The sequence below is a fragment of the Suricata suricatta genome, chromosome 9 (assembly GCF_006229205.1).
Source record: "Suricata suricatta isolate VVHF042 chromosome 9, meerkat_22Aug2017_6uvM2_HiC, whole genome shotgun sequence".
NCBI classification, from domain to species: domain Eukaryota; kingdom Metazoa; phylum Chordata; class Mammalia; order Carnivora; family Herpestidae; genus Suricata; species Suricata suricatta.
The window spans coordinates 26,458,456-26,483,372 of record NC_043708.1 but is presented as its reverse complement, the minus strand read 5'-3'; the positions used below and the strand labels follow the sequence as shown (position 1 = coordinate 26,483,372).

At 44.6% G+C, this 24,917-nt stretch overlaps 1 long non-coding RNA gene across 1 annotated transcript; it reads left to right on the top strand.

The window, feature by feature from the left end:
• The first annotated feature begins 1,972 nt into the window (after positions 1-1,972).
• On the top strand, positions 1,973-5,157 carry LOC115300778. The gene is made up of 3 exons (XR_003912840.1): positions 1,973-2,179; positions 2,401-2,538; positions 5,070-5,157. It is a non-coding gene; the product is annotated as an uncharacterized LOC115300778 (long non-coding RNA).
• Positions 5,158-24,917: the final 19,760 nt, after the last annotated feature.

The following is a 24,917-nucleotide window of genomic DNA, read 5'->3' as shown; positions in this document are numbered from 1 at the left end:
GTTTCATTAAACCATGAGACATTCACCAGGAAGGCCAGGAGAGGAGGAATTTTGGACAGAAAAGCTGGAGAGAAATGAGACTGGAGGACTGGCGAGGAAGCTACAGCAGAGTCCAGGAAAGAGACAGTAAGAACTTAAACAAGGCAGAGTCAGAGGGATGGGGAGCAGAGGATGGGTTTGAGATGCTTCTGGGGGAGAACAGAGAGGAGATATTGGTTGTGAGGAAAGGGGAGAGGCATCAAGGGTAACATTGGGTCCCCCTGTTTCTGGGTATCTGATGCATTGGGAGGGGAGCAAACTTCGATTACCCTGGGTAATGCTGCTGACTGCCATAAACTTCCCAGTTTCTAGGTCTTTACACTTTCAATTTTATTCTCCCTTTAGTTCCTAGACATTTTTCCTTTTTTTCTTTTTAATTTATTTTTATTTTTAAAAAATATTTATTTTTGAGAGAGAGAGAGAGAGACAGAGAGAGAGACAGAGAGAGAGAGAGAGAGTGTGTGTGTGTGCATGCCTGTGAAGGAGGGACAGAGAGAGATGGAGACTGAAGATCCAAAGTGGTCTCTGTGCTGATAGCCGAGAGGCCCACATGGGGCTTGAATTCATGAACTGTGAGATTATGACCTGAGCTGAAGTTGGACGTTTAACCAACTGAGCCACCCGGGTGCCCCCTCAGAAATTTTCTTAAGCCAAAAAAAAATCTCCCATCTTACCTTGGTTGTCTTAGTAGAAGAGGGAATGGCCGAGGTTTGGGTTGGGAGAGCTCAGAGGGACAGAGAAACCCTGGAAGTCTTCCTGGAGGAGGCAGCAGGTGTCCTAGCTGGAACTAAAGCAAGGTCTATAGAGAAGGGAAGGAGTAAGGCATTGGGTGAAAAATTGGGAGGAAAAGCCTTTGTGTCCCGTTCTATTCCCATCTCTCTGGTATTCTCCAAGCAGAATCTGACACAGTGGACTCTTTATGTGGGTATTAGCTCTGGTTGCTAATTTCTTTCCACCTGAGGATTTCTCTTCATAAGCTCTTTCATGCACAAACTCTTAGCTCTTTATACAAGGGGTTGATTTGCTCACAGCATTCCCTAGGAAATGTAAATCAGCACTAAATGTGGTGAGATCTCCTTCACTCGCTATATCAATAGGCCACACAGTAGAAGAGACTCTCCTCATGAAAGGAAAACGAGTCTCACTCCCAGCCCAGTGGGCTCAGTGCCTCTGAGTCAAACTCATGGTCAAGATCAGATAGCTGGTGGGGCACCTGGGTGGCTCAGTTGGTTGGGCCTCCGACTTCAGCTCAGGTCAGATCTCACGTTCATGGGTTCGAGCCCCGCGTCGGGCTCTGTGCTGACAGCTGGCTCAGAGCCTGGAGCCTGCTTCCAGTTCTGTGTCTTCTTCTCTCTCTGCCCCTCCCCCTCTCAAGCTCTGTCTCTCTGTATCAAAAATAAATAAAACATTTAAAAAAATTTAAAAAAAAAGTTGAAAAAAAAAAAAGATCAGATAGCTGGGACCTATAAAGCCCTGGGTAATGGGGTGGGAGGGAGACAGGCTGGCATAGAGTGCAGGGTCAAGTGGGCCTTTGGGCTGCTCATCAGCCAAATCCTACCCCATGAACATGGCTCCAGAATGACATGGCTCCAAGAAGGGGTTCATTTCTGGGTATAAGCAGGTAGTGGCAATGACTTCTTGACTCTGTGTTGGAGAGAGAACCCTGGCGATCTTCACTGCTTCTGAGTCAGGCTCTTTGATTAGAGGCAGAGCCCCCCACCCCTCCAACAATGAGGTCTGTAGTGGTCTGTCTCTTAAACTTCTTTGGGTAGCTTTGGAAGTCCCGCAGCTGCTCACTTTTCTCCATAGGAGATTGCAAAACTTATGATGAGGCAATTTCTTTAGCAACACACTGATTCATGCAGGGAAAGAAGCCAGGAGAGTTCTCAGCACTAGTCCTGCCCAGCTTCTTGCTCTCCTACCGAGCACTGGTTCACTCAAGCCTGGGAAGAAGCATGGTCACTGCTGCAGCTTTGAGAGGCAAAGCCAGGGCATGAGGAGGCGGAACACGGCACAGACTGCACAGCTCAGAACTCCACCAACATCAGCTCTGGCATCCACAGGCCGCCTTGGGGGCATGTGAGCACTTGCTCACTGGCAGAGAGACCTGCACTGCTGGCACTTTCCCACTTTCCCCAGAGTGAGATGTCTGGCTGCATATGTGCGAGCGGTGGGGGAGGGGCTGGGGGGTGAGATTTATCAGCAGTGGCAGCTCCACCAGGTCTTTCCTCCGACGCAATAATGAAAAGGAAAATGAATGGAAGACTAAGAGTGCTTTCTAGATGCCTTCCTCTATACTTTTTGAAGCATTTACTCAGTTCTTAATCTCATTTGACTCTCATAAATGTGTCTCCTTCCCAGGCGACAGATGAGGGAAAGGAGTCCCAGAGAAGTTAAGTAACTTCCAACTTGGTGAAAAACGTCAGAGATCAGTACTCAGCCAAAGGAAAAGCAAAGGAGACCGATTCATGATTCTGCCTTGAAGCTGCAGCCCTCCAGGTGAGGTTTGCCTGGGGAGGCCTTCTCTGCCTTGACTTTGAACTGGGACAGTGGAGTGGGTCCCAAATTCTTGTGAGGCCTCCCAGCTGCATGTGTCTCTGTGTCCAATGTATGGATGAGAAAAATGACTTTTCACTCCTCCCCAGATCAGGGTCTAGGGAGGCAGGGAGTCGAAGCTGGAGTAGTTTTTATATTTTTCAGCTCAGGATAAGCAGGAGAGACCATTCTGGTGCCTACTCTGTGTCAAACACTTACCTTTTAATCCTCAAAACAATTCAGTGAGGTTGTTTTTAATCAAGGCTCATGGAATTTAAGTTAATGTGCCAGATGCATACATCCAGCAAATACAGGCAAGATTTGAAGCCAGGTCTGTCTGATGCCAAAACTGAGTCCTCTCTATTCTCTTCCCCAGCAACCCTGCCCACCTCCCTCATTGCCCAAGGGATTGAGACATTTCATGAGGGAGCAGAAAAAGAAACCTAAGGAAACAACCTCAATGTGTAAAAAGAGCCTCTCTGAATGTCCCTTTCCCCTCCGGTGGAATTGGAATGGCACAGGGCCCCAAATTGTCTGCCGAGTCAGGAACCTATACTTGCCAAATCGGAGGCTGAGGATTTTCATGTGCTTTCTTTGTTTATTTCCCTTTTGTTCTTCCTTAATTTTTCTGATGTTCCCTTTGAAAGTCATGGCCTGAGTCAGCTGGTTAAGGGGAGCCCACGAGTGAATGGGTGGGGGAGGAAGGAGCAGTGGTAATACAGCCGGAGGGGCTGGCAGGGTGTGCCAGCAGAAAGGAAAATGACGAATTCCAGGGGGATGTGAAACACTCAGCCTGCTGGGGTTTTTTCTCCCAAGATCCCTTCTTTCCTCCTGTCCTGGAAGTGTGTGTGTGTGTGTGTGTGTGTGTGTGTGTGTGTGTGTGTGTATGTGTGTGTACGGGACAAGAGATAGGTCCTCAGAGTTACTTCCAGTTACCAATTCTGGATCCGTGGTCCCCCACAGTCCCAGTACACTTGGGGCATCCACATAAGGCCCTGTCTCACAGCGAGCCCACATTTGATTCCATTGCAGCCTGGGCCCCATCTGTCACGCACATCTCGATATTCAATCCTCTCCCTTCAGCTCCCAAGCCTGCTATTCCAGCACAGACCTTGGGCACTGACTCCATCAAACTGGCAGGGCTCTGCTGTGTCAATGAGAATGTTAAGAGTGAAGGTGGTGAAGGCACACTGTGCCAGGTTGGGCACTGGAGAGCCCTCAAGAGGGAAGTACAGTAGACGACAGAAAGAGAGTTGGATGGGTGGATGGACAGATACACAGATAATAGATGAGCCAGGTGCCTGCCATGTGCCAGGAACTGGGCTGAGAACTCTATGTGCATTATGTCAAAGATCATCTATTAAATATATCAAAGAAGCATTCACTCTATAATATACTTCGGATTTATTCTCAAATAATTTAATAAGTGCCAGGCATTGTGCAAGATGCTTTCTATAGTCTTAATGCTAATCCATTTCTTCTGCATTGAGAGAATGATTAGTGGAGGGATTCCTAGCACTCGCCTGAAGAGGTACCGTAGAGGGGCTAGTAGAATGTGAGCCTTGGCGTCAGTCAGGCTAGAGTTCAAATCATGGATGATTTGTCAATACAGGTTTGTTCTTTTTTTGGAAAACAGTTTGGCACTATGTATGGAGGGCCAAACTAAATCCACTATTGGTAATCTACCCTAAGGCAATACTAACAGGTAATATTTATTGTGTAACTACTACATGCCAAGAACTGTTCTGCTTTAGATGAATCATCTTGTTTAATTCTAACAGCAACCCCAGGAGGAAGGTACTATTGTCAACCCTACTTTCTAGAGGTGAAAACCAAGACACATAACTTACCCAACCCTTCAAGGGTAAAACCTAGATTCCAATCAAGGCAGCCAGGCTCCCAAGCCTCACTCGTCAACCCTACACCATACTGAATGTATAAACTTTGCACATAAAACTGCCCATTACAGTATAATTATCATTATAGGAAATTTGGAACACATATAAATGTCAAAAAAACTGGACAAATTTAAATAATGTTTTTAAAGAGTTTACAATACCATGAGGGAAATGCTTATGTTATAATATGAAATAGAAAAAAAGGCTGCAAAATTATACATGCAATATAACCACATGTATGCAGAAGAGTCCAGAAAAATGAATTAAAGGAAGATTCTATTAAGGGTTATCTTTGGATAGAGGCGACTCTGGTTCATTTAAATATTTCTCCTTTTTTTCCTGTACTTCCTAAATTCTCTGCAACATACATGCATTACCTTAAATTTATTTTAAAACTTACATAAAAATAAGTATTTACTGAATAAACGATTGGTCTGTTGGGTGCCTTTCGAAGACTCATCTCTTTTCATCTCAGCACTGGCAGCAGGAACAATGGTGGGGTTGGTGGGGGGGGGGTGACCTCTACCCCTGGTCTGTGCAGTGGGAGAATTATAGTAAATGAGGTCACATTTCTAAAGGGTTATGTTCCCCTTACAGCTGGTGGACTGAAGCCCTAGTGATCCTCATAGAAGAAAGGAAGGCAAAGAAGAGAACAGCGGGAAGGATGCGGAGAGGGAGAGACACAATGGCGGGAGAGAAGGAGGAGGTAGGGGAGACAGCTTGGGGGCAAAAGGGGAAGAGATTAAAGAAAGCAGGAGCCCAGAGAAGGTTGGGGAGCTGGGAGGAGTGAAAGAGCCTAGGGGAGGCAGACAGACAGATAGACACACACACACACACACACACACACACACACACACACACACACACATACAACACAACAACCTGGTAAGATAAATTTTCTTGACCCACCAATGATTCTGCTAAACTGCAGTGCATTGCCCTAGTGTTAACAGAAACCATTTTCTACAGTGAAATGATGCTTCCATTTAGGGGAAGCCTTTTCCTGGGCTTGCAACTTGCGTCTCTTCTAGCTAGCTGCCTGGCTACTCCCCAGTCCCCAAGGCCCTAGCCAAGAAGGATCTATCTGCACTGTAGCCACTGCAATTTTCCAGGGACAATTAGACCTATCCCTGCTGCAACGATTCAATGTTGGGAGCTTTGGTACCAATGGACAGGAATCATGACATAAACGTGGGATTAGCACCCAGAACACAGTTTGCAAAGGCTGTCTAAGGCTTCCAGTTTGCAAATTAAGGTACTAAAGAACAGAACAAAAACCATGGGAAATGTGAGATCTGTGATGGTCATCTGTAGAATCTGCCACAGGGAAAGAAGGGAGGCCCAGAGAGAGAAAAGAGCTAGCCAAGGCCAAAAGCTGGTTAGTGAGGGAGACGGGGCTTTCTGATTTCTTACCCAGTAGACCAGTCCCTTATGAGTGATAGTTTTTGTCTGTTTTCATGGTTTTTTTAAATTTTTTAATGTTTTAATTTATTTTTGATACAGAGAGAGACAGAGCACGAGAGGGGGAGGGGCAGAGAGAGAGGGAGACACAGAACCGGAAGCAGGCTCCAGGCTCTGAGCTAGCTGTCAGCACAGAGCCTGACGCGGGGCTCGAACCCACGAATGTGAGATCTGACCTGAGCTGAAGTCGGAGGCTTAACCGACTGAGCCACCCAGGCACCCCAGTTTTTGTCTGTTTTCAAAGGGCTTGCTGTGACCCTACCCTTTATTTACCCTTATAAGTAGCCCCTGAGGTAGGTAATCCAGGAGTCTGTTCTTATTTTGTGAGTAGAAAAGGTACAGCTCAGAGAAGCCATGGAGTTCTCCCAGTATCAGCAGGCTAACTGATGACGTGCTGGGGCTCAGACTAAAGCTTCTCAAGAACACGAGTGCTGGGCCTCACACCATCACGAGGAACTTTCAGCCATGGGAAGTCAGGAGCAACTTCAGTTTCTGCAGTTTGCTGGAGTCCTCAGGCCTAAGTTCCTTCTTGAGGCTGCCTGGAAAGTATTGGAGGCAGAGGGACTGTGTCCCAGTTTCTGCTGTGACATTCCGGTTTCTACCATGAAATCATCTGCATGGTTATAGTTCTGATATGAGGCCTTAAACCCATTATCGCTGATAACCACTGGTCGAGCACTAACTATAGACAGGGAACAGAGTAGGTTCTGGGGATACACAGAAATATAAGACATGGCCCTGGTCATCAGAGACATGATTATTTTAGCTTTGGAATGAGATGAAATGCATTCAAATGCAACAAGATGATGAGTCTGAGACTCTCAATGTGGCCTGCCTTCACATGTACCATTTTGCTTCTTTGAAACCCCCTACTGCACCCACCTGCCCGACCCAAGTGTTTCCGCCTTGGACATCTCTTCCTCTACTCCTCAGCTCAGACTGGATTGGATTCCTCTCTACCAGCTTCCTATAATATCCTGTATTTCCCCCTACCACAGCACCCAACATACCAGCCAAACTTTTAAATCTTAGCTGTCTCTCACTCCCATCTCTAACCCTAAGCTTCGGGGAAGAGGGTGGGGCTGTATTTTCCATCCCTGTACCTCGTTTGTGTCTGACATAAGCAGACACTTAATAAATATGTGTTGAATAAAAATAAGTGACCATTCTGCTTCTGCTGCCTCCAGCATATAAGCTCTAAGGTCCCTTGCAGCTCTAACTTAGTGTGATTTTATGTTACCATTTGAGGCGTTGTATTTTAGTCACAGTGGTCTCAATTTCATTGAGGCTAGACATGACTTCACTTAGCAGTAACGGGAGCCACCTCACTCTTCCCCTCATTTTCTCCTAAAGGACCTAATGACAATCTGAGCTCTGAGCATGAGTAACAGTGGAAACATGTGGCTTATTCACTTCCCTTTTATTAGAAAGATGGGGCCTGGCAAAGTCCACCGGGAACTTTCTGTCCACTCCTAGCAAAGCCTCTGCCTAGTTACCTGGTTGCTGGGTAGGTGAGGTTGTGAAAATCCAGTGACTAGGTAACACAGAACACTCTGGAAGGGAAAACAGCCAGAAGCATTTGCAGATTAGAAAGGCAAGGAAAACTTGATGGAAACAAACATTCAAAGTACCTGCCAGGCTTTTAATAATGTCAGAGGAGAAGAGCCTGGAACCAGCTGGAGGAAAAAGATAAGGAACACATTTATTTTCTCTGCCCAGACCACATCAACTGCCCCTCAACCCCATACCTCTGTTTTACTGTTAGAAAAAGAGGGTCTCATTTCTCAGGCAAGCTGCATTGTGCCAATCTCTCTCCATACATAGGAAAACTGAGTCTAAGAGGTTAGCAAATTTGTTTGGCAACAACATTGGATGTGTGGCAGTCCGTGGTTCTGAGTTCCCACTGGCTCCCTGAGGCATCTGAGTCTTAGCCAGGTTCTTCTGCCCCCCCCCCCCCCCCCCCCCCCCCCCGTCCCCAGATGAGCCAGCTGATGAATGACAGGAAGAGGCTGGACTGTGGACAAAGAAGATTTGAGAGCCTGTTTGGAAATACAGGTCTACAGTGTATTATCTGAAATCCCTGGGGTCAGATGTTTTTCAGAATTCTGAATTTTTCATCTTTTTAACAACATAATATAATGTGTCTACTGTATATTATATAAAATCCTTAGTGAGGTCCAAGGCAACACGACATAATCAAGCACATTGACATTTCCTTAGAAAAAAATGTGTGACTAGTCATCCTAAATATGATCAATAAAGACATTAACTAGCCTCATGGCAATTCAGGGTCTTCCTCCAAATGAGTTCATTCGCATTAGTCTTGCAAAAAAGCTTCTGGTCCTAAAGTGTTTGGGATTCAAAACCTTGGTTAAGGGGTTGTGGTCCCACAGCAGTACCAGCCATTGGGTTCCACCTCGGGCCAAATAGACCTGCCAAATTCCTATGGTTGATCAAACTTCCTAAGCTTGTAAATTTCCTGGCTGGCGGTTGCAGGCAGGGGATGGATGAAGAATGAAACTAAACCAAAGAGAGGCAGCTTGAGCCATCTGGTCCTCAGACCTCCCCACCCCCAAAAGATGCACAAGTATAATTTTCTCTTCAGACAAATAGCTAATAACTCTGAAAGTTTATAGCTGGACATTCTAGAAACCTTGTAGATAGCATACAGATGGAGGGGTGGGGGAAGAGGCCATTAGCCTTTTTTTCTACCCACAAGCCTGACTACCCCTTGATTCTGGGCAAGTTCACATCTCCTATCACATAAGCGTGAGCATAGGTGGCATGCCTGTGACGGGAAAATAATTTGTCATCAGTACATAATAATGGTTATTAGCCCTGTGGGCTGTGTGCTACCTGCTAAGCTCTGTACTAACTACTTGATACGCATTATCTCTCCTCTCCTTACCACTATCCTATGAGGCAGCTTGTCCCCATTTCACAGATAATGAAACTGGGGCTCATAAAGGTTAAATAGTTCCCCTGAAATCACAAGCTGGTAAATGGTGGCATCAAGGATTTGAACCCTTGCTAAATTTTACTGCAACTGTATTACTTTACGTCTTTTCCTCTGCCTTCATTGTCATAGACATTGGCTTGAATGTGAACAAAGGGATTAAATTGCTGCTAGTATTGAATCAGTTCAGCTTGTGGTAGGTTTTTTTTTTAAGTTTATAATTATTTATTTTTGAGAGAAGGAGACCATGAGCTGGGTAGGGGCAGAGAGAGAGGGAGAGAGAGAGAATCCCAATCAGGCTCCACACCATCAGCACAGCTCAAACCCATGAACTGTGAGATCATAATCTGAGCCAAAATCAAGAGTCAGACACTCAGCTGACTGGGCCAGTCAGGCGACCCAGTTTGTGGTAGGATTTTAGTTAACTGTCCTGGGAAATGCCTTATATTTACATTAGCAGTATGTTTTAAGTTTTAAAAAAGTTATACAAATAATAATTGTTCTTGGGGTGGGGGAGTGAAGTATAAAAGGTGGCTGTGACTATGTTCTCCCCAGGGCCACTCCCAAGAAATTATGGTCTGCTGTATATCCTTCCAGAAGTATATATGTACTTTTTAGTACATATGAGATCATAGAGAGTTTACCATGGCTTTTTCCCCCATTAGTACTATATCGTTCCAGGGGCACCTGGGTGGCTCAGTCAGCTAAGTATCTAACTTCAGCTCAAGTCATGATCTCACGGTTCATGGGTTTGAGCCCTGCATAGGTCTCTGTGCTGAGAGCTCAGAGCCTGGAGCCTGCTTCAGATTCTGTGTCTCCCTCTCTCTTTGCCCCTCCCCGACTCATGCTCTGTTTCTCTCTCTCTCTCTCAATAATAAATAAACAAAAAAATTAAAAAAAAATCTTTCCAGGGATGCCAACTGGTTCAGTCAATAGAGTGTACAACTCTTAATCTCCAGGTTGTGAGTTTGAGCTCCATGTTGGGTGTGGAGGTTACTTAACAAAATAAATTTTAAAAATGTATCTTTATATATATATATATATGTATATACATATATATACGTACATATATACATATACATATACATACATACATATATATATACTTAAATGATTATTTTATTTTTGAGAAAGGGAGAGACAAAGCATGAATGGGGGAGGAGTGGGAGAGGGAAACACAGAATCTGAAGCAGGTTCCAGGCTCTGAGCTGTCAGCACAGAACCTAATGTGGGGCTCAAACTCACAAACAGTGAGATCAGACCTGAGCTGAAGTCAGACGCTTAACTGACTGAGGCACCCAGGTGCCCCCATTTGTTTGTTTTTTTATATGTTTATTTTATTTATGAGAAAGAGAAACACAGAGTGCAAGTGGGAGGGTGTTTCTTTCTATATCTGAACATAGAGAATACCTCATATTTATTGTTATTAAGCTAGGTCCACCCCCCCAGCCCTCCTCATATGTGCGGTTTCTTTTTTTTTTTTAATATTTTATTTTTTAAAGTGATCTCTATACCCAACATCGGACTTGAACTCATAACCTCAAGATCAAGAGTTGCATGCTCTACTGACTGGGCCAACCAGCCATCCCTTATTAAACTAGTTTTAAAAATGAAATGATAAATACACTAGGCAAACAGTGGTGAAAGGAATGGATTTCTAATTACTAGACTTTAAGACATGTATGCATGACTGCTTATTTTTGAAGGGGCTTACTATAGTGGTTAGAGCCTAGACCTGGAGCAGTTTGGATTCAAGTCCCTACTTTGTCCCTCATCAACTTTGAAACTTTGGATAAAGTACTCAGTCTCTCTAAGTCTCAATTTTTTAAATCTGAAGGGTGGGTTTAATCGTGGTACCTCTGTTGTGGATTTGTATCTACTAGAAGAGAAATGCAGTTAATGAGTTTAGTGGTTGAGTACAGTCCCTGGGACAGAACAAGTTATGTACATAGTTCAAATCTGAAGCAGCTACATTCTGGGCTCCTGGCTGGCTTGGTCAGCAGAGCGTGTGACTCTTGATCTCAGGGTCATGAGTTCAAGCCCTTCATTCAATGTAGAGCCTACTTAAAAGAAAAAATGAGAAGAAGCCATATTCCTAATGCTAGAATAGATGTATAGGGATCACCTATATTTGCTTGTAGGATAGCCCCTAACAAATAGCACTGAATTCTTTTATTCTGGAAAGTGAGAATAGATAGATCCAGGGATCACTTGCTCTCCACTTCCCTTTCTCCTATCACAAATTGACCACAGTAGAAAGTTTGAAGTTCACTCTTTATGGAGATTGATCCTTGGACCTTGGACACTAAATTCCAGCCTAGAGTGTGTATATGGAATCCAGCCTATAAAGCACTCAGTTTGGAATTTGAACTTCTAACCCTAAATCTGCCACCATCTTGCTCAGTGACTTCGGACAGATTGCTTCTTCTCACCAGAGGATTTCTAAGTCCCATGCAGCTTTAGGATTCTAGGATCCTATTCTGATATCCAGGATTCTGGTTTTGATTTCCAGGATTAAACAGATGTGGCTACAGGGAACTTACATCCTTAGAAAGATGCTGGTTAGTCTGATTTTGGTGTTTGGTCCGCTTGGGAAAGCAGAGTGCTATTTAAGTATTACAGGTTCTGGATCAGAAAGGCAGGTTCAAATTTTGACTCAGCACTTCTTTTCTTTTTTTTTTTTTAATGTTTTATTTATTTTTGATACAGAGAAAGACAGAGCATAGAAGGGGAGAGGCAGATAGAGAAGGAGACACAGAACCGGAAGCAGGCTCCAGGCTCTGAGCTAGCTGTCAGCACAGAGCCTGACACGGGGCTCGAACCCACGAATGTGAGATCTGACCTGAGCCGAAGCCGGAGGCTTAACCGACTGAGCCACCCAGGCGCCCCAGCCACTTCTTAGTTAGGCATATTACTTAACCTGTTTAAGCCTCAATTTCCTTATTATAAATATGATGTTAGTAAGAGTACTTATTTTAAAAGTAATGCTCATGCTTTTTGATCCTTCATTCTGCAAATATTTGTTGAGGGTTCACTGTGAGCCAGATGCTATGCTAGGTACTGGAGTACAATTATGAGAAATAACAGATGGACTTACAGTCTAGCATGGAACACAGACAATGACACAATCTAAACTATGAAATATAAAATCGCAACGGTGACAAGTGTGGCTAAGATTTGAGAAATGGTGTTATAAGAATCTATAACACAGGGATCTGTTGTGATAATGAATTTCAGGTAAGGTTTTCCTGAGAAGGGGATGTTTGCACTGAGCACTTAAGAGTGGAGAGAAAAAGATATGACTTCTTTGAAAGACCAAGGTATTTGATTTTAGTGCTTCCACATGACATTAGTGGAGCTTACCTTCTAGAACTACAAAGTGGACTCGACCCTCTTGAAAGGGAGACCTGGAGGATAGCTGGGAAAGGAAGAGATTAAAGCTACTTTCTTTAGGAGTCACATGGTCCCAGGGTCAGGGTCAGACAAAATTAGTAACTGTGGTTAGGGGTGAGGGGTAGGGAGGGATGATTTCTTCATGAAGGTCCAAACCTCTAGGGCATCTCTCCTTCAGCATATGTCAGTCAAAATCCATGAAGCTTTCATGAACTACTTCAATTCACTGACTTCTCTCAACTCCTGTACCATTTAGAGCTCTATATAATTTATCAATTGCTTATTGAGGCTCTAATAAATCCAACAGATAAAATAGAATTTGTTAGAAGGAATTTATAAGTTCAATTTTTACTTATTTTAAGATCAGTAAATAGGAAAAATAAGGCTGCTCTAATAATGAGAAAGAAAGAAAAAGAAAGAAAAAAAGAGGGAGAGAGGGAGGGAGTAAACCGGAGATCTATTGGCCTCAGAAACCAACTTGTTTCTTTATTTTGTTTTGACTATAAAACAACTCCCAAATACTAGTCCATTCAGTAGTTGCAAATAATAACAGTTTTAGCTTGCAGTGATGGGATATTCTTTAATTAATCAGAGAGGGAAGAAGAACATTTATTCCAAGGCCTGCACAAAAATGAGCCAGTCCAGAGAACAGGCTGGCTTCCTGTGTGTGTGTGTGTGTGTGTGTGTGTGTGTGTACGCACGCGCACGCAAATTTATATACTAAAACTATTTTATGAATACTATATTATCTGCTTGATTATATATGTTTATTTATTTCTTAAAACAACCCTGTAAAGTAATTAGTATTATCATCCTCATTTAATGTATAAGAAAATTAAGACTCAGAGAGATTTCATTTCATCTAGACATGAAAGCCTGGATACACTAAAAAAGCCATTTACTGAAAACAACTAAAACTTTGGGTTATAATAATCTTAAGCCATCAATGATCTGGCCAGAAAATAAAAGAAGGAACTGAAGCAATTAAGCAGACTCCTGATGCAGGCTAGCACCCTGAGAGTGCCTTCTCATCTTAGTAAACTGAAGGTTGAGATTTTGCAGAGTTGCAGCGCTCAGGAGACAAAGCCAAGGTGTTCCAAGGCTCTTGTATGGTTTGAGAAGAGGGTAAAAATATTAATGTTTCATAGATTTCAATCATTTAAACATGTGGGAGTTTTATAAGATAATCATTAAAAGAATATAGAGAACGTATCTTCCAAACAAGTACCAGAAACAAATGGATTGGAAAAAAATGTCAAATAATGCAAAAGAAGTCAAGAAAGGGGGAACAGATAGAAAAGATGAGACAAATGGAGTGTGCAAATTACAGTGTAGAAATTAATCCAAATATTGTTTATTGCAATTACAATAAATATAAATGGATTAAATGCTACAGTAAAGGATTCTCAAACTAGATTAAAAAAACAACCCAGTTTGGGCACCTGGCTGGCTCTGTCAGTTGGGGGTCTGACTTCGGCTCAGGTTATGATCTCGCAGTTTGTGAGTTCAACCCCTGTGTTGGGCTCTGTGCTGCTGACAGCTCAGAGCCTGGAGCCTGCTTTGGATTCTGTGTCCCCCTCTCTCTCTGCCCCTTCTCTGCTCATGCTCTGTCTCTCTCTCTTAAGAATAAATAAAATTAAAAAAACCAAAAACAACCCAGTTATATGCCATTAATTAATTAATTAATTTTTAAATATTTTATTTAAAAAAGGGGGGGAGTCTATGGGGCTCGGTTGAGCATCTAACTCTATCTTGGCTCAGATCATGACCTCATGGTTGGTGGGATTAAGCATGCATTGGTCTCTGTGCTGACAGTGTGGAGCCTTCCTAGGATTGTCTCTCTCCCTCTCTTTTTGCACTTCTCCTCTCACAAAATTATAAAATATTTAAAAAATATTTAAAAAATAAAGTATGTTTTCTGACCATAACAGAATTTTTATAGAGTGCAATATTGGAAATCAACAACAGAAATATCTCTGGAAAATCATTAAATATTTGAAAACTTAACAGCACACTTCTAAATAATCCATGGGTCAAAAATAATACATTTCTAAATAATCCAAAATTAGAAAGGAATAAAAATAACAACACACCATATCAAAACCTGTGGAATGCCACTAAAACAATACTCAGAAGAAAACTTACAGCGCTAACTATATTCGACATGAACAAAGATCTCAAATGATGACCTTGCTTCCACCTAGAAAAAGAGGACAGATCAAATCAAAATAATCAGAAGAAAGGAAATAATAAAGATTAGAACAAAAATCACTAAAATAGAAAACAGCAAAACAAAAAAATAAAATCAATGAAACCAAATGCTGGTTCTTTGAGAACACCAATAAAATTGATAAACTTCTGGCTAGACTGGGAAAAAAGAGGAAAGACACAAGTTATCAACATTAGGAATGTAAAAGATAACATCACTACATATTCTACAGATATAAAAAGGATAGCAAGGAAATAGGAATAATATTATGCATATAAATTTGACAACTTACATGAAGTGGACAATTTCCTTAAAAGACACAAGTACCAAAGCTAGCATGAGAAAAATGTATAACATGAATATCCTTATATCTATTAGAGAAATTGAATTTGAAGTTAAAAACCTTCCCACAAAGAAAACTCCAGGCCTAGACAGCTTTACTGGTAAATTTTGTCAAACATTTAATAAAGAAACAATACTTATTCTACATAGACTCTTTCAGAACATGGAAGAGAAGAAACATTTACCTATTCATTTTATAAGACCAGCATTATTCTGATAACAAAATCAGACAAAGATATAAGAAAAGAAAACCAAAGACCAATATCCCCCATGAATACAGATGGAAAATTCTAAATAAAATTTTAGCAAATCAAATCCAACAGTACATAAGCAGGATACATGATGGCCAAGTGGAGTTTATCCTAGGAATGCAAAGTTGATTTCATTTTCAAAAAATCCATCAGTATAATTTATCATATTACCCATGTTAAAATGTCGAATAAAGAAAACCCATAAGATTTTCTTAAAAATTTTTTTCTTTATGTTTACTTTTGAGAGACAGCACAATGAGGGGAGGGGCAGAGAGAGAGAGAGAGGGAGAGAGAGAATCTAAAGCAGGCTTCAGGCCCTGAGCTGCCAGTCCAGAGCCTGACGTGGGCTTGAACTCACAAACTGCAAGATCATGACCTGAGCCAAAGTCGGACCCTTAACCAGCTGAGCCACCAGGAGCCCCACTTTTATTTTTTTTAAGTTTATTTCTTTATTTTGAGAAAGAAAGAATAGTGGAAAGGGGGGGAGAGAGAGAGAGAGAGAGAGAGACAGAGAGAGAGAGAATCCCAAGAAGGCTCTGCACTGTCAGCAGTCAGCACAGAGCCCAATGCACGGCTCGACCTTGCAAACATGAGCTAAAATTAAGAGTCAGAGGCTTAACTGACTGAGCCACTCAGTCGCCCTATGAGCCAATTTTTTTTAAATATTTTCTCCCATTCCATAAATTGTGTTCTTTTTTTTTTAATGTTTTATTTATGTTTGATACAGAGAGAGACAGAGCATGAGAGGGGGAGGGGCAGAGAGAGAGGGAGACACAGAACCAGAAGCAGGCTCCAGGCTCTGAGCTAGTGGTCAGCACAGAGCCTGATGCAGGGCTCGAACCCACGAACGTGAGATCTGACCTGAGCCGAAGTCAGAGGCTTAACCGACTGAGCCACCCAGGCGCCCCAATGAGCCAATTTTTAAAAAAATGTTTATTTATTTATTTTTGAGAGAGAGTGAGAGATCATGAGCAGAGGAGGGGCAGAGAGAGAGAGAGAGAGGGAGACACAGAATCTGAAGCCGGCTCCAGGCTCTGAGCTGCAGCATAGGGCCCCACACAGGGCTCAAATTCATGAGATCATGACCTGAGCTGAAGTTGGACGCTTAACCAACTGAACCACCCAGACACACCCACTGTGAGCCAATTAAAAAAAAAAAAGTGTTAATATATATGTACCCTCCTATTCTTTTTCTCTGGAGGGCTCTGACCTCTACATTCATCTATTAACCATTTCTTCAACTCGTCTTCTTCAAGTAGGGGGAGAAGGAAACAAGTGTTTGGGGAGGAGGGAATGAGAGGTGGTGGGCCAAGTGGGGCCAAATGAAGAATGCACATTTTTGAGATGTGAGGAATGGAAAGGCAAGAAGCAAGGTAGGCAGGCCTCCATCTCTCTGAGACTCATCTATCAACTTGAAGGGGTGGAGACAAGAAAGAGAAGCAAAGCAGTCCCACGAGGTAGATCATTCTTAGGACCAGAGCCCAAGAGGGGTCCAAGGTATTTACAGATCATCCTCCCCACCCCCCAGTTCACTCGCTCCTTAAATAGATGACACCTAACAAACTGGTGGCTGACAGAGTGGAGGGGGGTGAGGGGATAGATGAATCCAAGTGAATGGGATTAAGAGGAACAATCATCTTCCCGTTATAAAATAAAAAAGACATTGGGATGTAATGCACAGAATAGGAAATACAGTCAATAATATTGTAACAACTAACAGTTACAGATAGTAACTAGACTTGTCTGTGGTAACAGTTTTGTAATATATGTAGATATCAAATCACTATGTTTTACATCTGCAACTAATACAATGTTGTATGTCAATTATTCCAATAAAAATAAATAGATGATGTCTGAACAACGAAGTCACTTGCCCAAGGGCCCACAGCAACTGAGGGGCAGAGCCACATGACTCCCAGTCTGGCTGTCAATCAATGTCCTCTATTCTCTAATTAGGAATCTTGGAGCTGTCCACAGTGACACAGTCCCACTCATTCTTGTGGTCCCTATGGATGGCCATACCAGGGAGTGAGAGACACAAATGATCCATCTGTCCTCCACATCCTCTCTTAGTCCTGGTTCCACATTAGAATCCCTTAGGAAGCTTTTTCAAAATTCCAATATCTGAGGCCTATTCCAGGCCAATTCTATCAGGAGGTGTGGGGGACAGGTCCTGAGCATCTGTACTGGCAGAAAGGTCCCCTTGGTGATTCTAATGTGCAGCTGGAGCCCAGGGATCGCCCAGCTGCAGCTTCATGTCACATTTTCACGCCACATTTTACTCCCCCATCCCTACTCGGGGCTGCTCGTTCCTGCTATTCTTTGTGCTCTGCCTAGAATGAAAGAGCCAGGGAGGAGATGAGGCTGGCCAGGAACACACGCTCTGTCCCTGCACTGGCCCTGGAGTCTGGCACAGCTCATCCTGCTTGATGCCTTCCCTTCTGGGGCTGGTGACCCCCTGAAGCAGAAAGTGCTGGTACCCTCCCTTTCTCCTAGTCTGACCTGACTTCTAAGACTTCCTGCCTCTTTAGCTTCTCATCCCTTCTCTATCCCTCCAACTCCCAATGCCCTTCCTTTCTCAGTCTTTCTTTATCAGAAGTTCTGAGCTCTTTTCTCGGTTCCCTTCCCTGCGTGCAGTTCTCCCTCCTTCATCAGCGGCTGAATGGAGCTGCTCTCTGGTGCTTTTCTTCAGGGAGGGGGTGTGACTCCTTTCAGTAGATGACCTTGCTGCCCCAACCAACCCCCCCCCACAGCAGGGAACAGCTCCCCAGATGTCGGTCACTGCCAGTGTCCTTGACTTCAGATGTCAAGAGAGGAGGCGTGGCCAGCTCTCACCTTACAATACAGCCCGTGTCCCCTTTTCTCTTCCTTCTCTGCCCTGCCTGAGAAAATTCCTGATGAGAAAATTCCAGCAGTAGCCCCACAGACAAGGGACAGAATCCTCTTGAAGCCCTACTAGGTGGCAGACATTAAGATTACAGAGATGAATAAAGTAGTCCTTTCCCTTAAAGATTTTATAATCAAGTAAAAGGTAGACTTTTTTATGCACAGAGGAGAAAGGAGGGTGAAGTGGTGTGGGAAAAGAAAATTTTAGTACCTATCATGGGCCAGGCAAATGCCATCTTCTTGTATGATCACAAAATTCCATGTAGAAGACACCATTTCCCCATTATATAGATGAGGAAATTGCACCAAACAAGGTTAAACAACTTGCCAAGCTTACATAGCTGTTAAGAGACAAGATCAGGATTTGGACCCATATCATTAGACTTTGGTTCCACTGAAGTCTAGAAGTCTGATGGTTATACCTATCCAACCCTAGCACCCTTCACCAGACTGAACCATGGAGACAGCAGAAACCCCAGAGTTAGAGGCCTGCCTTCTTCTCCTGGCTCTGCTGCTAACTAGCTGTGTGGCACTGGACAGTCACAGCCCCTCTCTGGGCCTTGGGTATCTTACACATAAAGTGAGGGTGGTAGACTAGGTAATTTAGAAGATCCTTTTCAACTCTAGCTTTTCTTGATTCCATTTCCTTTGCCCAGTCAGTTATATATTCATTTTGCTTCCATCTTCTAAGAAGGGTCACTGGAGCTCGGGGGTGGGGGCTGGGGGTCAGGCCATCAATTTCCTGCCGAGTTGGAGCTGGAACTCACAGTCCAGCAGCTGGTACACTGCAGTGCTCATCAGTCAGGGCTGGGTGAGTGCAATTAGACTCCCCCGGGAGGCACTGAGAGTCCTGGCCGCAGGCTTCCAGGAGCCACGGCTATGCCCCCCTGCATGAGCCACCAACAGCCACCACTTAGTCCATAAAATCAGGCCAAGGGAGGAGAGGATGGCCCAGAACTAGTCACTGTGAAGCCTGTCCAGGCGTTTCACGCTTTTGAAAATGGCCCTGAGAGAGATGCTATCAGAAGGCGTATTTAATGGGTTTTGGAAATTGGCTAATTTTGTTGCAATCGTCTGGATGTTGCCTGATGCATGCTAAGTATCTAGGGCCAGCGTGGGCTTGTGAGAAGGGCCAAGGTGGCCAAGGCCTTCAGAGATATCTGGCACACAAAGGGCAGTGCAGAGTGGCTGGTCATTCCCAGTTGCCTGAAAGATCCTAGGTGACCTCAGGTCACCAGGCTGGGTGTTGGGTCAGTGCCTTCTGCTGATCCACAAGGAGTCGTCCCTGCATCCTTCCTCTGCCCCTCCCCCTTTTACATTGGCTCTCCCCCACCTTTCTCCGCAGACCCTCCCTTCTCACCCTTGCCCAGAGCCCTTGCCTTCCCCCTGCCCCCAGCCAACCCCAAGAAGAGTTCTGCCTAGCCACCCTCTCCCATGCCTTGGGTCAGTAACCCATCAATACCCTGTACTGAGAAGGAACACAGAGCTCTTTGCACGGCTGATTCACCAAGAACTGCCCTCCCAGCCCTTCCCTGGGCCTCTGGCATGCTCTCTCCTTCCTTTGGGTCCTGCCTTTCCTCCTCCAGAGACATTGTCATCCATCAGCTCTCTGCCTCACTGCTCACAGTTCCTTCTCTGGCTGTCTTCAGCTGGGGTGTTTATTTTCTTCCTTTTTCATCTTCCTACTCCCTCATTCCTGGATTTGGGTTCTCTGTAGGTTTCTTATCAGGGTTGTCATGTAGAATGGGGCAGAAAAGAGGTCCAAAGCAATGTGGTCTTTGAGGAAATAGGGCTGCAGTCTCCTGCAGAGATGCTGCTTAAAGGTCCAAGATTTGGAACCAGGAGACTCAGTATCAGAACTAATTCTGGGAGTTTAGGACAGGTTCATTACCCTCTCTAAGCCTCAGTCCTCTCATTTATGACATGAAATGGTAGTGGCCAAGCGAGAAAACAGCAGCTATCATTTACTGAGTGTATTTTGTATTTTGGCTCCATGTTAGGCACTTTTGAATATGCTTGCATTTCAGTATGTTTGTGGAAGTGCGTTGTACATTAGAAAGTGCTATGCGGCTGCCAGTTACTATTGGGAAATCAGAAAGCCATAATGGTGGCTCTCCTTTATACCCAGAAAATGATTAAGTGGGCACTTTTGAACAGTTATGTTAACAAAAAATTTTACACATACATCATCTCATTGATGTTCACATGCCTGTGCTGAAGTAGGCAAGCAGATGTGATTAGCCCCAGTCTATGGATAAGGAGACCCAGACTCAGAAATCAGAGCCAGATGCTCTGCCCATTTTCTCCATTTGCATTGGTACTGGGTAGTAAACTGTTCCACCTTACCTGGTGGTCACATGGGGTGGGCAGTGTGCAAGTGTGATGTGGCATAGACAGCATCATGGAAGATGGAATGGAATGCCGGGTGGGGAAGTTATCCGGAACAGTCCGGGTGGAGCTCTGAGAGCAGGAGGGATTTCCCAGCTGGGGTGTCTCCACAGGGAAAGGGACTTGGTGGGGAGACTTCTTGGGGTCAGAGTGTTGGCAAGAAGGCTGATGGCCAGAAACCAGCAGGAAATGGGGCCACCTAAGGAAAGGCATGGGGTGCCACATGGTGTGTCACATGAACGAGCTTTTGGACATGGGGTCTAAGCCTGAGAACCTAGCAAGGATTTGTTTTTACTCTCTGCTAACCTCAGGCCAAACAGATCACCTCCCAAATCAAACCAAACATGGGATCCTCAAGCTTCAGGGCCAGACTCTGTCCTATGTGTGACCCCCTTTCAGGGAGCTAGTGTAATTATCCAGGCCTCCACTAATGCTTTGCCTCCGCCATCAAAGGCCACTGCTCATTCCTACATTGGCTGAGTCATGATGCCAGTCTGTGCACATGGATCAGGGCTCCCTCAGAAGTATGAAGAACAATCAAGGTTGTTGCTGACCCCTTCAGAAAGGCTCCAGTCCCCCATCCCCAATAGCTTACTGCATGGGCAGAATCCTTGGAAAACTACAGCCAGGCAAAGCCACCGGGCCCCAGGATAGATAGCTCCTTTGCCAGCTAGGCTCTCCATTACTCTGAGCCCCACTGCACTCTGAGCTTCCCCTTCTGACCTCCCATAGCCTCTCTCCCTCCAAAATTTCCCCTGGACCCCTGGGTTCTCCCTCCCCCTCACCTCCATGGCCTGATGCACTGTGACTCTTTCCTAAGGGGCACAGCTTCCCTTTGGGCCATCTTAGGTGGAAACCAACGTTCTCCCTCAGCATTTGGGTTCAGGAGATGGGATGGTGTCCTGAGTCCTAAAACCATTAAACGCCACCCTCTCTCCTGAAAACCATCTCCAGTGGGTTCCTGCCACCTGCTTTGCTCTTCTTTGATGCTCTCATGGTATCACCTCATTCATGGAAGACATTGCTCTCCCTTCTCTGGGGATTGTCATCGTCATCTGAGATGACATCACACTTACAAGGACTACCTCCTTGACAGTTTGGTTTTTCCATTTTAGTCTCCCCTCCCTCCCACTCCAGAGCCACCTCCTGAACCTAGTCACCTTGGAGCTGCCCCTACCTCTGTAATGTTAAATCCCAATGTCTTATGGGCTGGCCACAATCCTATTTCCTTTGTGTTCTCCACAGCCTTTCCTGCAACTGCCCTGTGATATCATTGCTCCTCTGATTTCTTGGCTCTTAATTTTCTCCTTGTATCAACCCCTTCCATGCATCCCTCCAGCCTAGAGTCCCTATTCTATTTCTTCTAACAGCCTCACCTCCATTGCCCCCTTATCTTTATCATGACACCCTTTTGGCAAAGCCCCAGACCAAGTTAATTCAATTATTCGCCTTCACTGCACTCTATCTAGGATACTGGGTGTTGTGGGAGGAAAAAAATCACACAGCTGCAGTCTGAGGAAACTATACAATCATAGCCTCCATCACAAGTATGCCTTCAAAGTGGCCCAGAATTTTCTTCCCTGCCATTGTCTGCTCTCTCCCTAGAGCCCATCATTAGCTATTTCAGACCTTCTCCATTCTCCTCAAGATACCACCATTCCCAACATCTCCCTCCATTGCTCTCCCCCCCCCCCATTCTCCACAGATAACCTTAGGAGAAAGTAAGAGCCACAACATCCTGCCATCAAACAGATTTTATCCTTTCCTTTTTTCTCTCTGGTCACAATAGAAGAGATAGGGGTCCAGATGTCTCTCCTAAGAATTTAGGCTAATCCCTTCAAGTGCTTTGGATCCTTTCACTGACCACTTCCTTGAAAACCTCCTTTGATTGATTTTCCATGCATTTCTCCCTTAGCTTACATTTTCTCCTCTCTACTGGCCTCTCATTAGCATTTAAACATGTTTGGGATTCACTCTTTAAAAGCAAAACAAAACAAAAAAATCCTCTCCCCTAACCCTATACCCTTATTTCAATCTCTGTATTCATTATCTATTGCTCATGGAACAAATTTCTCCCAACATTCAGAAGCTTAAAACAACAAACATCAAGTAATAAACATTTATCATCTCACACAGTTTCTGAGGGTCGGGAAGGGGATCAGCTAAGCAAGATGGCTTGCATCTCTCATGAGGCCGTAGTCAGGATGGGGCAGCAATTATCTGAAGGTCTGACCTGGGCTACAGGATCTGCTTTCACCATGCTTCAGTCATGTGGCTGGTGGCTAGTGACTTCCACTCCTCATGACAAGGCAGCTAGCTTCCCCAAAGGGAGTGCTCTGAGAGGAAGCAGCTGAACAGGAAGCTACAGAATGCTTTATACTCTACTCTTGGAAGTGACATTCTATCACTTCTGCTATATTCTATTGGTCCCATAGGCTACCTGGAAGGAGGCTAACAAGGGTGAAACTACCAGGAGGTAGGGTCACTGGGGGCCATCCTGAAGCCTGGCTACCATACCCCACTTCACTGCCAGACCAATACACAGCATATTGGCTGTGTCCACATTGTGCTCTTACCTCTTCACTCAGACTGTTCTTACTGAGTTCCCAGTGACATACTTAGTTTGAAATCTAATGGCTTCTTCTCAGCCCTTATCTTAGGAAGGCTTTGGAACATTGCACCATGTTGAACCCTCCCTCCTTCACACTTTCTTTTTTTGGCTCTTATGATATCATAAGGTCCTGATTCCCTATACCTTTTGGCTCCTCCTTGGTTGTATTTACACACTTCTCTTCACCTATCTGCCTATCCTTTAGGGTTGCTGCACCTCAGGTCTCTGCTGGGGATCACAGCTTTGAATATCATCTGACCTCTGCCAACCTCATTTCCCATACTCCCTGTACTCTACCCTGGTCCCTACCCTCTTCCCATTCCCATTGATTTAGATCAGCACATCTGGGCTACTCTTTGCCCAATCTTGGACCTCAACCAAAGGAGGTGAGGAGAGGCTTGAAAGAAGTAAGAGCAAAGCCATAAATTAATGTGGAGAGTAAGTGAAATTCATCAACCACAGACGGAGAAGCCTGAGGGGTGATTTAATTACTGTTTTTAAGTCTGCAGAGGCCTCTTGCTTTGAGAAATATGACCAACAGCCCTGTCTTCTCCGTGGACCAAATAAGAACAGGTTCAGTTTTCATAATGACAGAAATGACAGATCCAGGTTGGAGACAGAGAAACGTTAAATGCCAGGAATTAGCTAGAGCAATGTGGAGTCTGATCAGCAGATTTTTTAAAGTAGGTTAGGATTTTGCACATCCAGGATGATTCCTGCATAGATTGAGCTGAGGGTGGGCAGGTGGTGCATTGGGTAATGTGGCATTGCCACATCCCAGGATCTACAATTTCCGTGGCTGAATGAGAGGCAAGTTCAAGGTGGAGCTGAGCCCAGAACCCATATCCTGTCCATTTCCAGCAGTGGAGTGTGATTGCGGCAGCCCTTGGACAGGTTCATTCTGGCCTGCAGGGTCTGAGCAGACTAAAGACTGCCGCTCGGTTGTCCTAGTCCTTGAAAGAGGCCAGAGGCTGGCATTATAGGCAGGGAGCAGTGGAGTGACGATGGGTATGGGTTGCTATTTAGGAGAGGAGCACAATCAGAGACAGTAACCTTGGCTAAGGAGCTGGTTGGAGCATCACCTCCTTCAGGAAGCCCTCTCTGCTATCCCCAGGCTGGCTTAGGGCTCCTCTTCTATGCTCCACAATGCCCTGTGCTGTCTTGGTCCTTAAATGAACCCTGTGGTACTGAGATGGCCTAAGGATTTGTCTTTCTTTTCATCAAACTGTGAACTCCTTAATGCCAAGAACTGTTTTGTTGCTGGCTGTCTTTGGGACCTGGCACAGAGCATAGATAGAGAAGTCCTGGGTAGATCAGTTTTGAGTTATTGACATAGGGGACAAAGGCCTTGGAGGACTTTGAACTACATTCAAATGTGTTCACCCCAAAGGTGACTTCAATATAGCTCAGGAGAAAACGCTGTGTTTTTGGAACCCTATTCCAATGGGACAATTGAAGAGATGACCCAGAGAGATCTGGGTTCTGGTACCTGTTCAGCCACATGTGGGACAGTTTATCACATGACTATCCTTTCCCCATGCCTCAGTTTCCTTGTCGATCAGATGGGAGTGATGACCCCACAGATTCACAGAGTTGACTTGAAAATCAAATGAGATCATGGGTGTGCAGGCGGTAAAAACATCTAGAGAAAGGTCTTTAAGACTTATACAGAGGTAAGAAGTTATTAATAGCCTCATTATTATTCTTACCCAGAATGCCCATGGAAAAGCAGCATGTGGCAGCCCCAGCCCCCGCACCCCACCCTCCCAGACTATTTCTGTCCCTGGAAAGCAGGTTCTTGGAGTGGTAGTCCCTGCTTTGCCACTGTGGGTGGAAGGGGGTGAATGTCAGGCAGGGCTGTCCCCCTCCCGCCCCAGCTCACCAGCCTGACCCTCCTTGGGTGCTGTTGCCGAACCCTGTGATTTAGAAAATATGGCTGACACTGGCA